A 17,295-nucleotide genomic window follows, 5' to 3' on the forward strand; every position below is an offset into this window, starting at 1 on the left:
CTATATTTGCACTGGTGGCAAACTTTGATGCCCAGTGGATGTAATATGTGTAATAGTCGTGATAGCCTAGCGTAAGTTGCTTGCTTATTTATTTCCTTATTGTCTTGTTTATTAGTTTTCTTGTAATCAGTGCAGTTCTTTTTCCGCGGTTTGCTAGTGGCCGCAATAACCTATTTTTTAAAACTAGGCCACATTAACCATGGGCTACATATTTACTGTAGTTAACATGGGCCTCCTACGGGCTGTAGAAACAATGGGCCTTCTACGGGGCGTAGAGACAATGGGCCTTCTACGGGGCGTAGAGACAATGGGCCTTATACGGTTCGTAGACACAATGGACCTTCTATGGACCGTATCATCAATGGGCCTTCTACGGGCCGTATGATCGGTTGGCCAAACATGGGCCAATAACAGACCACATTATGGTCGTAAATGGGCTAGAGTTGAAATCGTCCATTCATGGGCCGACCATAACGGGCCGTCGTTAATCGGTCGTATTTGATGACGCTATGAAAATGGCCCAACGTATTAACGGGCCACAAACGGGCCGACTGTAACCACGGGCTGAATTTGGCCCACAAACAGAAAATGACAGTAACGGGCCATAAGTAAACGAATGCTGGAAATGAGCCCAAGAATAAATGGGCCCTGAGAAGGCCGAAAGATAACATGGGCCGGAAACGGCCCAACGGAATAATGGGCCATTAATTGGTATAAAGTGATACACTGTTCATTATGGGCTAGTTTTACCACGGGGCATTAAAGGGCCGAGGGTTACTAAGGGCCTCATATGGACCAAAAGACGTCATGGGCCATACATGGGCTGGAAGTTAAAATGGGCTAGAATTATATTGGACGGCCCAGATGACGCTACTAGGCCTAATTCGGATAGGCCGTAAATGGGCCCTGGATTAGCGGGCTGTAAATGGGCTATATGCGAATAGGCTGTTAACAGGCTTGCCGTGGGCCGGCCCGCCACCTTTTGACCAAGTCAAACGGGCCGGCCTTTTCACAGGAATGGGCCTCTGTTGGGCCGTGCCACGTGTCGACGTATCATAGGTGCTTTGGGTCCAATGAGTGGATGACATCTGTCCCAACGGTGAGCCGACACGTGTTTCCTCCAGCCAATGATGATTTTACACATGGAAAATCCCCATTGGTCGGGGCTGTTAACGGGTTATCGGATCCAAAACCGGACTCGATAGCTTAAGGCGTTCCGTTACAGTGGATGCCACGTGTAGGTCACCCTTGACGAAAGCACTTCTGTGACGCGTGATTTATCGTCATGGAAGTGGACACTTCCGTGATAATAATTTTGGTAATGTCATGGAACCCTTCTACGACAGCACAGTTATGACTATCTTGATTTTGTCATAAATTTGTCATGGATGTACATGCATGACAGAAAACGTGACCTACTGTGACAAACACGTATCATCATGGAAGTGTATTTTTTTGTAGTGAAAGGTATCTCCCACTTTGAATCCCAATATATCTTGCGATGATAAGAATGATGCTGATGTTGGTAATGATGAAGAGAATGATAATGTTGCCTCCTTAAAAATTAAGGGGTAAATGATTTTTAAAGCTCTTTATAAGAATAAAATTGCTCGTTCCAACTTCATGGAAATCATGTCTATCGCTATCGAGGGCAAGAAATATATTGATGAGTGATACGTCTCCAATGTATCTATAATTTTTTATTGTTCCATGCTATTATATTATCTGTTTTGGATGTTTTACATGCATTAATATGCTATTTTATATTATTTTTGGGACTAACTTATTAATCTAGAGCCCAGTGCTAGTTTCTGTTTTCTCCTTGCTTTTGAGTTTCGCATAAAAGGAATATCAAACGGAGTCCAAACGGAATGAAACTTTGTGATGATTTTTCTTGGACCAGAAGACACCCCGGAGACTTGAGAACCAAGTCGGAAGAGCCACAAGGCAGTGACAAGGGGGAAGGGCACGCCCTAGGGGGTGGGAGCGCCCCCTGCCTTGTGGGCCCCTCGTAACCCCATCACCTACTTCTTCCTCCTATATATTCACATATATTCCAGAAACATCAAATGAAGCCATGAAACCACTTTTCTGCCGCCGCAACCTTCTGTACCCGTGAGATCCCATCTTGGGGCCTTTTCCGGCATCCTGCCGGAGGGGGATTTGATCACAGAGGGCTTGTACATCAACTCTATTTCCCTTCTAATGAAGCGTGAGTAATTTACCATATACCTACGGGTCCATAGCTAGTAGCTAGATGGCTTCTTCTCTCTCTTTGATTCTCAATACCATGTTCTCCTAGATGTTCTTGGAGATCTATCCGATGTAATCTTATTTTGTGGTGTGTCTGCCGAGATCCAATGAATTGTTGATTTATGATCAACTTATCTATGAATATTATTTGAATATTCTCTGAATTCTTATATGCATGATTGGATATCCTTGTAAGTCTCTTCGAATTATCGTTTGGTTTGGCCAACTAGATTGGTTTTTCTTGCAATGGGAGAAGTACTTGGCTTTGGGTTCAATCTTGCAGTGTCCTCACCCAATGACAAAGTAGGGGTAGCGAGGCACATATTGTATTGTTGCCATCGAGGGTAAAAATATGGGGTTTTCATCATATTGCTTGAGTTTATTCCTCTACATCATGTCATCTTACTTAAAGCGTTACTCTGTTCTTCATGAACTTAATACTCTAGATGCAGGCAGGAGTCGGTCGATGTGTGGAGTAATAGTAGTAGATGCAGGCAGGAGTCGGTCTACTTGATACAAACGTGTTGCCTATATTACATAATCATTGCCTTGGATATCGTCATAACTTTGCGCTTTTCTATCAATTGCTCGACAGTAATTTGTTCACCCATCTATTATCTGCTATCATGAGAGAAGCCTCTAGTGAAACCTATGGCCCCCGAGTCTATTTTTTATCATATTAGTTTCTGATCTACTATTTTGCAATCTTTTACTTTCAGGTCTATAAATAAAAAACCCAAAAATATTTTACCTTTTATTTATCTTTCTTTACCAGATCTCACTTTTGCAAATAACCATGAAGGGATTGACTACCCCTTTATAGCATCGGGTGCAAATGTTTGATTGTTTATGCAGGTATTAGCGGTTTGCGCGTTCTTCTCCTACTGGATTGATACCTTGGTTCTCAAACTGAGGGAAATAATTATCTCTACTTTGTTGCATCACCCTTTCCTTTTCAAGGGAAAAATCAACGCAAGCTCAAGAAGTAGCAATGAGTTGGAATCTCGTCTTGAGGAGCATGAGGTCACCATTGAGAAAATGGAAGGTCATGAGTGTGATTATGCTGATGAGATTGCAGACCTCTCTCAAGCTCTTGAACTTGAACAAACCACCAAGGAATCTCTTGAGGAGACTTTTGCTCTAGAATTATCTAGAGTGAGGGAATCTCATAATAGAGCTCTTGAGGTGACCAATGATTTTGAAACTAAAAATGATAAGCTTGAAGTTGCGCATGCTAAACTCCTTGAGGACTTTGAGGACCTCGAAAATGGCTCAAGGGTCATTAAGAGTGATCTCATCAAACTCACCGAGTCTCATGCTAAACTTAAAGCTTCTTATTCAAAAGTGCTTGCCAAGTTGTCTTCTCCTCTTGTTGTTAATGATGATGATTGTGCTACTAACTCTACATCTTGTGAAGCATCCATTTTGAAGGAGAATGTTGAGATAAGGGCTCAACTTGAGTTGCTATCTAGCACTTATAGGAAATAGGAAGAAAATCATGTAAAGCTCACAAGCTCTCATGATGATCTTCTAGTATCCCATAATGTGCTGAAGATAGCTCATGAGGCTATGATTATCAAGGTAACATCTAGTGAGTCTCATGTGGATACTGGCACTAATTCAAGTCAAAATGCTATCTTGCCATGTGCTAGTCCTTGTAATTCATCTACCGGTACATCTTGTGATGAATTACTTTCCTTGCCTTGTTGATCTAGTGATGAAGCCTATACTTCCTCTAGTACTTGTGTTGATACTAAGCATGTAGAGGAAATCAAAGAGCTCAAGGCCTGAGTCACTTCTTTGAAGAAAGACTTGGAAAAGTGCCATGAAGGGAAGTCCACACTCAACAATATCTTGAGTGTGCAAAAATCCCCCAATGACAAAGGTGGACTTGGATTCAACTCAAATAAGAAGAAGAAGTCCAAGAGCAACAAGAAGAAGGGCCCAGAACAACTCAAGAATTCGGCCAAGATTATTTGCTTCAAGTGTAAAATTGAAGGGCATCATGTTAGATCTTTCCCATTGAAGAAGAAGCCCATTAATGACAAGCAACAAGGTAAGATGCCACAAGTTCAATCTCATGCTCAACCACAAGATGAAGAAAGGCCACTTCCCAACAAGACTCAAGCTAATGCTTCTCTTGTTGAGAAATCAAGTGAGAAGAAAATGAAGAGTAGATGTTGCTACTTATGTCGTGAGAAAGGTCACGTCGCTTCTTCATGCACTAGTGGTAAACTATCCAACCCAGTTATTATTGATGATATGTATTCTCTTGGGAAGGATAATATTGGCAATGTGTTTGCCAAGTTTGTTGGTACTCAAAGTGGTGTCAAGAAAAGAACCATTTGGGTAGCCAAGCCTATTGTGACTAACCTCTTAGGATCCAACTTGGTTGGGGACCAACAAGCTCACACTTGATCAATAGGTGTTTTTGGAGGGCATTAGAGACTTGGCTACATTATGAAGTTTAAGGGGTCTTCATCATTCATATTATCTCAAGCCAAGTCATACGTGTTGGGGAACGTAGCATAAATTCAAAAAATTTCTACGTGTCACCAAGATCTATCTATGGAGTCATCTAGCAACGAGGGAGGAGTGGATCTACATACCCTTGTAGATCGCGCGCGGAAGCGTTCAAGAGAACGGGGTTGATGGAGTCGTACTCGTCGTGATCCAAATCACCGATGATCCTAGTGCCGAACGGATGGCACCTCCGCGTTCAACACACGTACGGAGCAGCAACGTCTCCTCCTTCTTGATCCAGCAAAGGGGGAGGAGAGGTTGATGGAGATCCAGCAGCACGACGGCGTGGTGGTGGAAGTAGCGGGATTCCAACAGGGCTTCGCCAAGCGCTGTGGGAGGAGGGAGATGTGTCATGGGAGGGAGAGGGAGGCGCCAGGGCTTAGGTTGTTGCTGCACTCCCTTCCCCCACTATATATAGGGCCAAGGGAGAGGGGGGCAGCCTTGGCCCTTCCTCCAAGGAAGGGTGCGGCCAAGGGAGGAGTCCCTCCTCCCCAAGGCACCTCGGAGGTGCCTTCCCCCTTTAGGACTCTTCCTTTTCCTTGACTCTTGGCGCATGGGCCTTTTGGGGCTGGTGCCCTTGGCCCATATAGGCCAAGGCGCACCCCCTACAGCCCATGTGGTCCCCAGGGCAGGTGGCCCCACCTGGTGGACCCCCCGGGACCCTTCCGGTGTCCCGGTACAATACCAATGACCCCGAAACTTGTCCCGATGGCCGAAATAGCACTTCCTATATATAGTTCTTTACCTCCGGACCATTCCGGAACTCCTCGTGATGTCCGAGATCTCATCCGGGACTCCGAACAACTTTTGGGTTACCGCATACTAATATCTCTATAACCCTAGCGTCACCGAACCTTAAGTGTGTAGACCCTACGGGTTCGGGAGACATGCAGACATGACCGAGATGACTCTTCGGTCAATAACCAACAGCGGGATCTGGATACCCATGTTGGCTCCCACATGTTCCACGATGATCTCATCGGATGAACCACGATGTCAAGGACTTAATCAATCCCGTATACAATTCCCTTTGTCTAGTGGTACGATACTTGCCCGAGATTCGATCGTCGGTATCCCGATACCTTGTTCAATCTCGTTACCGGCAAGTCTCTTTACTCGTTTCGTAACACATCATCCCGTGATCAACTCCTTGATCACATTGTGCACATTATGATGATGTCCTACCGAGTGGGCCCAGAGATACCTCTCCGTCACACGGAGTGACAAATCCCAGTCTCGATTCGTGCCAACCCAACAGACACTTTCGGAGATACCCGTAGTGCACCTTTATAGTCACCCAGTTACGTTGTGACATTTGGCACACCCAAAGTATTCCTACGGTATCCGGGAGTTGCACAATCTCATGGTCTAAGGAAATGATACTTGACATTAGAAAAGCTTTAGCGATACGAACTACACGATCTTTGTGCTAGGCTTAGGATTGGGTCTTGTCCATCACATCATTCTCCTAATGATGTGATCCCGTTATCAACGACATCCAATGTCCGTGGTCAGGAAACCGTAACCATCTATTGATTAACGAGCTAGTCAACTAGAGGCTTACTAGGGACATGGTGTTGTCTATGTATCCACACATGTATCTGAGTTTCCTATCAATACAATTCTAGCATGGATAATAAACGATTATCATGAACAAGGAAATATAATAATAACTAATTTATTATTGCCTCTAGGGCGTATTTCCAACAGTCTCCCACTTGCACTAGAGTCAATAATCCAGTTCACATCGATATGTGACTAACACTCAAGGTCACATCCCCATGTGACTAACACCCAAAGAGTTTACTAGAGTCAATAATCTAGTTCACATTACCATGTGATTAACACTCGATGAGTTCTGGGTTTGATCATGTTATGCTTGTGAGAGATGTTATAGTCAACGGGTCTGAATGTTTCAGATCCGTATGTACTTCGCAAATTTCTATGTCATCTTGTAGATGCAACTACTACACTACATTTGGAGCTATTCCAAATAACTGTTCTACTATATGAATCCAGTTTACTACTCAGAATAATCTGGATTAGTGTCAAAGTTTGCATTGGCGTAACCCTTTACGGCGAACTCTTTTACCACCTCCATAATCGAGAAAATTCCTTAGTCCACAAGTTACTAAGGATAACTTTGACCGCTGTCTTGTGATCCATTCTTAGATCACTCTTGTACCCCTTGACTGACTCATGGCAAGGCACATTTCAGGTGCGGTACACAGCATAGCATACTGTAGAGCCTATTTCTTAAGCATAGGGGACGACCTTCGTCCTTTCTCTCTATTCTGCCGTGGTCGAGCTTTAAGTCTTAACTTCATACCTTACAACTCAGGCAAGAACTCCTTCTTTGACTGATCCATCTTGAACACCTTCAAGATCATGTCAAGGTATGTGCTCATTTGAAAGTACCATTAAGCGTTTTGATCTATCCTTATAGATCTTGATGCTCGATGTTCAAGTAGCTTGATCCAGGCTTTCAATTGAAAAACACTTTCCAAATAACCCTATATGCTTTCCAGAAATTCTACATCATTTCTGATCAGCAATATGTCAACAACATATATTTATCAAAAATTCTATAGTGCTCCCACTCACTTCTTTGGAAATACAAGTTTCTCATAAACTTTGTATACACCCAAAATCTTTGATCATCTCATCAAAGCATACATTCCAACTCCGAGATGCTTACTCCAGTCCTCAGAAGGATTGCTGGAGCTTTGCATACTTATTAGCATCTTTCAGGATTGACAAAACCTTCCGGTTGTATCACATACAACCTTTCCTCAAAAATCGTCGAGGAAACAATGGTTTTTGGCATCCTATCTGCAAGATTTCACAAATAATGCAGTAATTGCTAATATAATTCCAACAGACTCTTAGCATCGCTACGAGTGAGAAAGTCTCACTGCAGTCAACTCCTTGAACTTGTCGGGAAACTTCTTAACGACAAGTCAAGCTTTCTTAATGGTGACATTTACCATCATTGTTCGTCTTCCTTTTAAAATCCATCTGCACTCAACAGCCTTACGACCATCGAGTTGTTCTGCCAAAGTCTACACTTTGTTTTCATACATGGATCCTCTCTCGGATTTTATGGCCTCGAGCCATTTATCGGAATCCGGGCCCACCATCGCTTCTCCATAGCTCGTAGGTTCATTGTTGTCTAGCAACATGACTTCCAAGACAGGACTACGTACCACTCTGAAGTAGTACGCATCCTTGTCATCCCACAAGGTTTGGTAGTGACTTGATCTAAAGTTTCATGATCACTATCATAAGCTTTCACTTCAATTGGTGTAGGTGCCACAGGAACAACTTCCTGTGCCCTGCCACACACTAGTTGAAGAGACGGTTCAATAACCTCATCAAGTCTCCACCACCCTCCCACTCAATTCTTTCGAGAGAAACTTTTCCTCGAGAAAGGACCCGATTCCAGAAACAATCCCTTATTGCTTTCGGATCTGAGACAGGAGGTATACCCAACTGTTTTGGGTGTCCTATGAAGATGCATTTATCCGCTTTTGGTTCGAGCTTATCAGCCTGAAACTTTTTCACATAAGCGTCGCAGCCCCAAACTTTTAAGAAATGACAGTTTAGGTTTCCCTAAACCATAGTTCATACGGTGTCATCTCACCGGAATTATGTGGTGCCCCTTTTAAAGTGAATGTGGTTGTCTCTAATGCCTAGCCCATAAAATATTGTGGTAATTCGATAAGAGACATCATGGTATGCATCATATCCAATGGGGTGCAGTTATGATGTTCGGACACACCATCACAGTATGGTGTTCCAGGTTGTATTAGTTGTGAAACAATTTCCACAATGTCTTAATTTTGTGCCAAACTCGTAATTCAGATATTCATCTCTATGATCATATCATAGATCTTTTATCCTCTTGTCACGACAATCTTTCTACTTCACCCTGAAATTACTTGAACCTTTCAATAATTCAGACTCGTGATTCATCAAGTAAATATACTCAACATCTACTCAAATCATCTGTGAAGTAAGAACATAACGATATCCACTACACGCCTCAGCACTTATTGGACTGCACACATCAAAATGTATTACTTCCAAAAAGTTGCTTTCTAGTTCCATTTTACTGAAAACGAGGCTTTCAGTCATCTTGCCCATGTGGTATGATTTGCATGTCTCAAGTGATTCAAAATCAAGTGAGTCCAAACGATCCATCTGTATAGAGTTTCTTCATGCATATCTACCAACAAACATGGTTCGCATGTCTCAATCCTTTCAAAAATGAGTGAGTCCAAAGATCCATCAACATGGAGCTTCTTCATGCGTTTTATACCGATATGACTTAAGTGGCAGTGCCACAAGTAGGTGGTACTATCATTACTATCTTTTGGCATGAACATGTGTATCACTACGATCGAGATTCAATAAACCATTCAATTTAGGTGTAAGACCATTGAAGGTATTATTCAAATAAACAGAGTAACCATTATTCTCCTTAAATGAATAACCGTATTGCGATAGACGTAATCCAATCATGTCTATGCTCAACGCAAACACCAAATAACAATTATTTAGGTTTTAATACCAATCTCGGTGGTAGAGGGAGCGTACGATATTTGATCAACCTTGGAAATACTTCCAACACATATCGTCATCTCACCTTTTAGCTAGTCTCCGTTTATTCCGTAGCCTTTTGTTTCGAGTTACTAACACTTAGCAACCGAACCGGTATCTAATACCCTGGTGCTACTAGGAGTACTAGTAAAGTACACATTAACACAATGTATATCCAATATACTTCTATCGACCTTGCCAGCCTTCTCATCTACCAAGTATCTAGGGTAATTCTGCTCCAGTGGTTGTTTCCCTTATTACAGAAGCACTTAGTCTCGGGTTTGGGTTCAACCTTGGGTTTCTTCACTAGAGCAGCAGCTGAATTGCCGTTTCATGAAGTATCCCTTCGTGCCCTTGCCCTTCTTGAAACTAGTGGTTTCACCAACCATCAACAATTGATGCTCCTTCTTGATTTCTACTTTTGTGGTGTCAAACATCGCGAATATCTCAAGGATCATCATATATGTTCCTGATATATTATAGTTCATCACGAAGCTCTAGCAGCTTGGTGGTAATGACTTCGGAGAAACATCACTTTCTCATCTGGAAGATCAACTCCCACTCGATTCAAATGATTGTTGTACTCAGACAATCTGAGCACAAGCTCAACAATTGAGCTTTTCTCCCTTAGTTTGCAGGCTAAGAAAATCGTCGGAGGTCTTATACCTCTTGACGTGGGCACGAGCCTGAAATCCCAATTTCAGCCCTCGAAACATCTCATATGTTTCGCGACGTTTCAAAACGTCTTCGGTGCCTCAACTCTAAACCGTTTAACTGAACTATCACGTAGTTATCAAAATGTGTATGTCAGATGTTCGCAACATCCACAGACAACGTTCGAGGTTCAGCACATTGAGCGGTGCATTAAGGACATAAGCCTTCTATGAAGCAATGAGGACAATCCTCAGTTTACGGACCTAGTCCGCATAATTACTACTATCAACTTTCAACTAAATTTTCTCTAGGAACATATCTAAACAGTAGAACTGAAGCGCGAGCTACACATAATTTGCGAAGACCTTTTGACTATGTTCAGGATAATTAAGTTCATCTTATGAACTCTCACTCAGATAGACATCCCTCTAGTCATCTAAGTGATTACATGATCCGAGTCAACTAGGCCGTGTCCGATCATCACGTGAGACGGACTAGTCAACATTGGTGAACATCTTCATGTTGATCGTATCTTCTATACGACTCATGTTCGACCTTTCGGTCTCTTGTGTTCCGAGGCCATGTCTGTACATGCTAGGCTCGTCAAGTCAACCTAAGTGTTTCGCGTGTGTAATTCTGTCTTACACCCGTTGTATGTGAACGTTAGAATCTAACACCCGATCATCACGTGGTGCTTCGGAACAACGAACTGTCGCAATGGTGCACAGTTAGGGGGAACACTTTCTTGAAATTATTATGAGGGATCATCTTATTTACTACCGTCGTTCTAAGTAAACAAGATGCATAAACATGATAAACATCACATGCAATCAAATAGTGACATGATATGGCCATCATCACTTTGCTCCTCTTGATCTCCATCTTCGGGGCTCCATGATCATCATCGTCACCGGCATGACACCATGATCTCCATCATCATGATCTATATCATCGTGTCTTCGTGAAGTTGTCTCGTCAACTATTACTTCTACTACTACAGCTAACGGTTAGCAATAAAGTAAAGTAATTACATGACGTTTATGTTGACACGCAGGTCATAAATAAATTAAGACAACTCCTATGGCTCCTGCCGGTTGTCATACTCATCGACATGCAAGTCGTGATTCCTATTACAAGAACATGATCAATCTCATACATCACATATATCATTCATCACATCCTTTTGGCCATATCACATCACATAGCATACCCTGCAAAAACAAGTTAGACGTCCTCTAATTGTTGTTTGCATGTTTTACGTGGCTGCTATGGGTTTCTAGCAAGAACGTTTCTTACCTACGCAAAAACCACAACGTGATATGCCAATTGCTATTTACCCTTCATAAGGACCCTTTTCATCGAATCCGATCCGACTAAAGTGGGAGAGACAGACACCCGCTAGCCACCTTATGCAACTAGTGCATGTCAGTCGGTGGAACCAGTCTCACGTAAGAGTACGTGTAAGGTCGGTCCGGGTCGCTTCATCCCACAACGCCATCGAATCAAGATTGGACTAGTAACGGTAAGAATATTGAACAAAATCAACGCCCACAACTACTTTGTGTTCTACTCGTGCATAGAAACTACGCATAGACCTAGCTCATGATGCCACTGTTGGGGAACGTAGCATAAATTCAAAATTTTCTTACGTGTCACCAAGATCTATCTATGGAGTCATCTAGCAATGAGGGAGGAGTGGATCTACATACCCTTGTAGATCGCGCGCGGAAGCGTTCAAGAGAATGGGGTTGATGGAGTCGTACTCGTCGTGATCCAAATCACCGATGATCCTAGCGCCGAACGGACGGCACCTCCGCGTTCAACACACGTACGGAGCAGCGACGTCTCCTCCTTCTTGATCCAGCAAGGGGGGAGGAGAGGTTGATGGAGATCCAGCAGCACGACGGCGTGGTGGTGGAAGTAGCGGGATTCCAACAGGGCTTCGCCAAGCGCTGTGGGAGGAGGGAGATGTGTCATGGGAGGGAGAGGGAGGCGCCAGGGCTTAGGTTGTTGCTGCCCTCCCTTCCCCCACTATATATAGGGCCGAGGGAGAGGGGGGCGCAGCCTTGGCCCTTCCTCCAAGGAAGGGTGCGGCCAGGGAGGAGTCCCTCCTCCCCAAGGCACCTCGGAGGTGCCTTCCCCCTTTAGGACTCTTCCTTTCCTTGACTCTTGGCGCATGGGCCTTTTGGGGCTGGTGCCCTTGGCCCATATAGGCCAAGGCGCACCCCCTACAGCCCATGTGGCCCCCAGGGCAGGTGGCCCCACCCGGTGGACCCCCCGGGACCCTTCCGGTGGTCCCGGTACAATACCGGTGACCCCGAAACTTGTCCCGATGGCCGAAATAGCACTTCCTATATATAATTCTTTACCTCCGGACCATTCCGGAACTCCTCGTGACGTCCGAGATCTCATCCGGGACTCCGAACAACTTTGGGTTACCGCATACTAATATCTCTATAACCCTAGCGTCACCGAACCTTAAGTGTGTAGACCCTACGGGTTCGGGAGACATGCAGACATGACCGAGATGACTCTCCGGTCAATAACCAACAGCGGGATCTGGATACCCATGTTGGCTCCCACATGTTCCACGATGATCTCATCGGATGAACCACGATGTCAAGGACTTAATCAATCCCGTATACAATTCCCTTTGTCTAGTGGTACGATACTTGCCCGAGATTCGATCGTCGGTATCCCGATACCTTGTTCAATCTCGTTACCGGCAAGTCTCTTTACTCTTTCGTAACACATCATCCCGTGATCAACTCCTTGATCACATTGTGCATATTATGATGATGTCCTACCGAGTGGGCCCAGAGATACCTCTCCGTCACACGGAGTGACAAATCCCAGTCTCGATTCGTGCCAACCCAACAGACACTTTCGGAGATACCCGTAGTGCACCTTTATAGTCACCCAGTTACGTTGTGACGTTTGGCACACCCAAAGTATTCCTACGATATCCGGGAGTTGCACAATCTCATGGTCTAAGGAAATGATACTTGACATTAGAAAAGCTTTAGCGAACGAACTACACGATCTTTGTGCTAGGCTTAGGATTGGGTCTTGTCCATCACATCATTCTCCTAATGATGTGATCCCGTTATCAACGACATCCAATGTCCATGGTCAGGAAACCGTAACCATCTATTGATTAACGAGCTACTCAACTAGAGGCTTACTAGGGACATGGTGTTGTCTATGTATCCACACATGTATCTGAGTTTCCTATCAATACAATTCTAGCATGGATAATAAACGATTATCATGAACAAGGAAATATAATAATAACTAATTTATTATTGCCTCTAGGGCATATTTCCAACAATACGATTCATCAAGTTTATATCTTATATCCAATGTGCCTCCTTGCGGTAACTTGTACTTAAATTGTTTACATTGAAAGTTACTTGCCCCTTTGCATGTTTTGGTTTTGTACCTTGCATGTGTTTGTATATGGTATGCTTCCAATTTACTTAACTTGAGTAATCAATTATGTGTATGTTGGTTTGCACATCATGTACATGTGAGTTGTGTGTTGAGCCTTTTGCATCTTGTTTGTATCTTAATTGGCTCTTGTGAGAGATTAATGGAATATCCCATTTTGGGGGAGTGATGTGCTTTGTGCACCTCACGGTCCCACAAATGTGTGTACATGAGGAATACCACCTAGTATTGATATTGCAAGATTATCTAGTCACTATGTGGTATGTCTTCTCATAACAAATTCAAATTCTAAATAGTCCATTAATTATCTCTTGTTGGATCCTCTTATTGCCTCTTGTTAAGTTTTCTTTGGTATCACATTATGGAGGAGTAATATGTTATGTATATTACAAGCCTAGAAAATGTGTACATTTGAGATATTGTCACCAAGAGTTGATATTGTAAATTATCGCTTGTTCCTAGGTGACATGTTAGCTCTACAAGTTGCAATTTGCTTTTTTGTTTGGTGTGAAGATGATGTTGGATATCTTTGCAATCTACCACAGGGAATTATTTCCAAATACTTCTTGTCTATTGACAATTGGTAATCTATTATGTGGTAGTGATTGGTGATCATCTTTACCTTGGTTTTTGTTTTTATTTGCCCTTATCTCTTGCCAAAGGCATTAAGCTCAATGAAATAAACATGCATCAGAAGTAAGATGTCCAAGTCTTCGAGATCAACAAGCATAGCACAGTTGCACTCACTATAAGTGAATATGAATGATGCAACTAATGGAGACAAGTGACAATGATCAAGATATATTACATGAGAGGCATGAACATATATGTCATCAACCCAAGAAAGCGAGTAAGAATGGAACATGGGTGAATCTTCGTTCAAGCCTAAACCGTAATTATTTTAAAGCACCTATTCACCCCCCCCCCTCTAGGCGACATCCACGATCTTTCAGAGGGGATTTCCCTCCTTGGTGGCAGCCCCTCCTCTCCCTGAAACCTATTATACTAGAGGATTTTGCCCTTTATAACAACACAACTTTTGGAGCTTCCTCTAGTCCTCTAGTTCTAGTTCCTGTTGAACCTAGTTGATCAATTAGAGCTTGACCTAGATCCTGGAATCCTCATAATTAGAAGCCCAATGTGGTTCTAATCTCCTCCCTCTAATTCTCCAGCGACGATTAGCTTTGGACGGTGAAGCGCTGCTAGATCGTGAAGACTGTACGCTTGTAACCAAGTACACAGGCCGAGCTTTCGGTCTTCCATTTGAGGGCGGTCCGCGTGACCGTTCATCTACGGTTTGATGGACTCCAAGTAATACACCAACTCATCTACTTCCGCTGCACTCCGGATTTTGTAACGGTCATGATCCAAACCTTATATGCATCTCCATATTGTTCCTGGGTGATTGTAGGGCGAATTTTTTGTTTTCTATGATGTTTCCAAACAGTGGCATCATGACCGGTTCTATGAGTAGATGCAGGTTTCGATCTAGATCACATGTGGATGTGAGGGTTTGATGTTCTTGATATGCTTCCCTTGAGTGTTGCTTCGGTTCAGTTCATTGACAACATGATGTAGCTTTGTACAAAGTTCTGACAATCTATCGACTCTGTCTGTTGAGGTTCTCCTAACAGTTCTTTAGGCTTCATCATAGTCAATAATATTGAATTGTCGCGTACACATGAGGCAATGAATATGAAAGAGCTTCTAGGGGGGTCATGCGTATTTGATGAAGTTTAGTGTGGGGATAGATATTTTAACTAAGTCTCTTCCCTCACACACCTCGAAAATTAATATTGCAACAAGAATTATCACCTTGATGGTGGACGTAGGTAGCTAATGTTTTCCAGAAACACTAGAAGCCACACAATTAGAATTTGCCAAACCGATTAGAGGACGTCTAACTTGGTTTTGTAGGATTGCATATGATGTGATATAGCCTTCGTCAAAATAATGAGTTTATGTATGAGATGGTTATATGTTGTAACATTAAGTAGTATGCGCGTCATGGCATGATGGCTGGAGCCATGATATTTCCACTTTAATGTAAAAGATGTAGAGATAGCCTACAAGTTACAGGTGATGGTGGCAAGTGTACATGGAGGACCCCAACATGGAGAAGGTGTACTAGGCGCAGGAGGAGGTGCTGGAATTTTTTGTGCCACGGGAGCGTTTTCTGAAATTGGTGCCACAACAACGTTTTTAGATGGTTGTCACGATAACGTCTTTTGAAATTGCCGCCACGACAACGTTTTCTAAAATTGCCGCCACGACAACAATTTTTCTACCACCACGGCGACGTTTCGAATGAAGATTCAAGAAGATCATGAAGACTTCCCGGCGCCTAGGGCTATACCATATCATGCTATTATGAATTGCCTGAAATGTTTATCCCTTTGTTGTTTGCACCATTTCATTGCATAGTAGTAGTCAATTATAGGGCGATCTCTTATAGTAAATATCAAGTTAAAAGGTGTTCTCCCCAGTGTTGGTACCATATACAACACATAATAGTTATGAGTGCGTCATGTCCACATGAGTACAAACAGATTGTAAGGTGTGGGTGGATGGTCAGACCATGGATGCAGATAACACTTGGTTGTCTTAAAGTTCTGGTAGAATCGTTTTGAGCTCGGGGCACAAAGCATCGAAGGATGAACACGAGTCATATGAAGATACGATCGACAAAAGTTTGCCTACGGGTCAAAATTCTCGTCATCGTGATGTCCACATCAATGGCTAAGAATAAGATCAGGGTCTTGAATCACTCACTATCAATTATGAGTAGTGATATTAATTTGAGTGGGAGTGCACTTTATTTTTTTTAAACACTAGTGCAAATTAATTATAAATCAATGTCTAAAAGAAGTTGTGTTTATCGATGTAGATTAATGGATCGCAATATTTCAACTTAGCTCCTATGTTAGAGAAAGAAAAGTTGGCTGCTAATGGTGGAAACTATGTGGATTGGATCCAAAACCTGAGATTTGTTCTTAGGAGTACTAAGGAGTATGTGCTTGATCCGCCCATGGGTGATCCTCCTGCGAAGGATGCACCACAAAAAGTGGTAGATGCTTTCACTGCACGTAGTGATGACTATGAAGTAGTCTAGTGCCCCATGTTGATTTGCATGGATCCTAAACTATAGAAATGCTTTGATATAGTGAAGCTTGTTGGCTATGTTGATAGTGTGACTTCTCTGGAATTTAGAATTCCTATAATACTCGGTACATATTTTGTGCTTGCTTCACTCCCCCATCTTATGATGGTTTTATCATGAATTACAACATGAACATGATGGAGAAAAGTGCAAATGAGTTGTTTGCTATGCTCAAAACAGCGAAAGCTAGGATGCAGAAGAACAAAGAAATGTTGATGGTCAATAAGATCGCCAGTTAAAAGAAGATGGGAAAGTCCAATAAGAAGTGTACTAGCCCCAATAAGACCATGTCTCATAAGAGGAATAAGGATGGAGCCACTAAAGAGACTGAATGTTTCTACTACAAGCAGAAAGGACACATGAAGCACAACTACAAGAAGTACTTGATGGATAAGAACGGTTCTTCCGGTAAAGGTATAAAAGTTATACAAAGTTAATGTTATTCTACTTGTTGATTTCATGTATGTCATGAGTAATCAATATTGATCGGTCATTCTTACTTGAAAACCGATGCGGGGACTACATAAGGCACACAAGTTGACAAGAAAAGAACTCGTGATGCAAATCAGGAATGGTGATGGGATCGCAACTCAAGACCGTTGAAGTCATGCCTTTAGCTTAGCTTCAATATTTATCTTAGGACTGAATAATAG

Source organism: Triticum aestivum, chromosome 2A (assembly GCF_018294505.1).
Source record: "Triticum aestivum cultivar Chinese Spring chromosome 2A, IWGSC CS RefSeq v2.1, whole genome shotgun sequence".
NCBI classification, from domain to species: Eukaryota; Viridiplantae; Streptophyta; class Magnoliopsida; order Poales; family Poaceae; genus Triticum; species Triticum aestivum.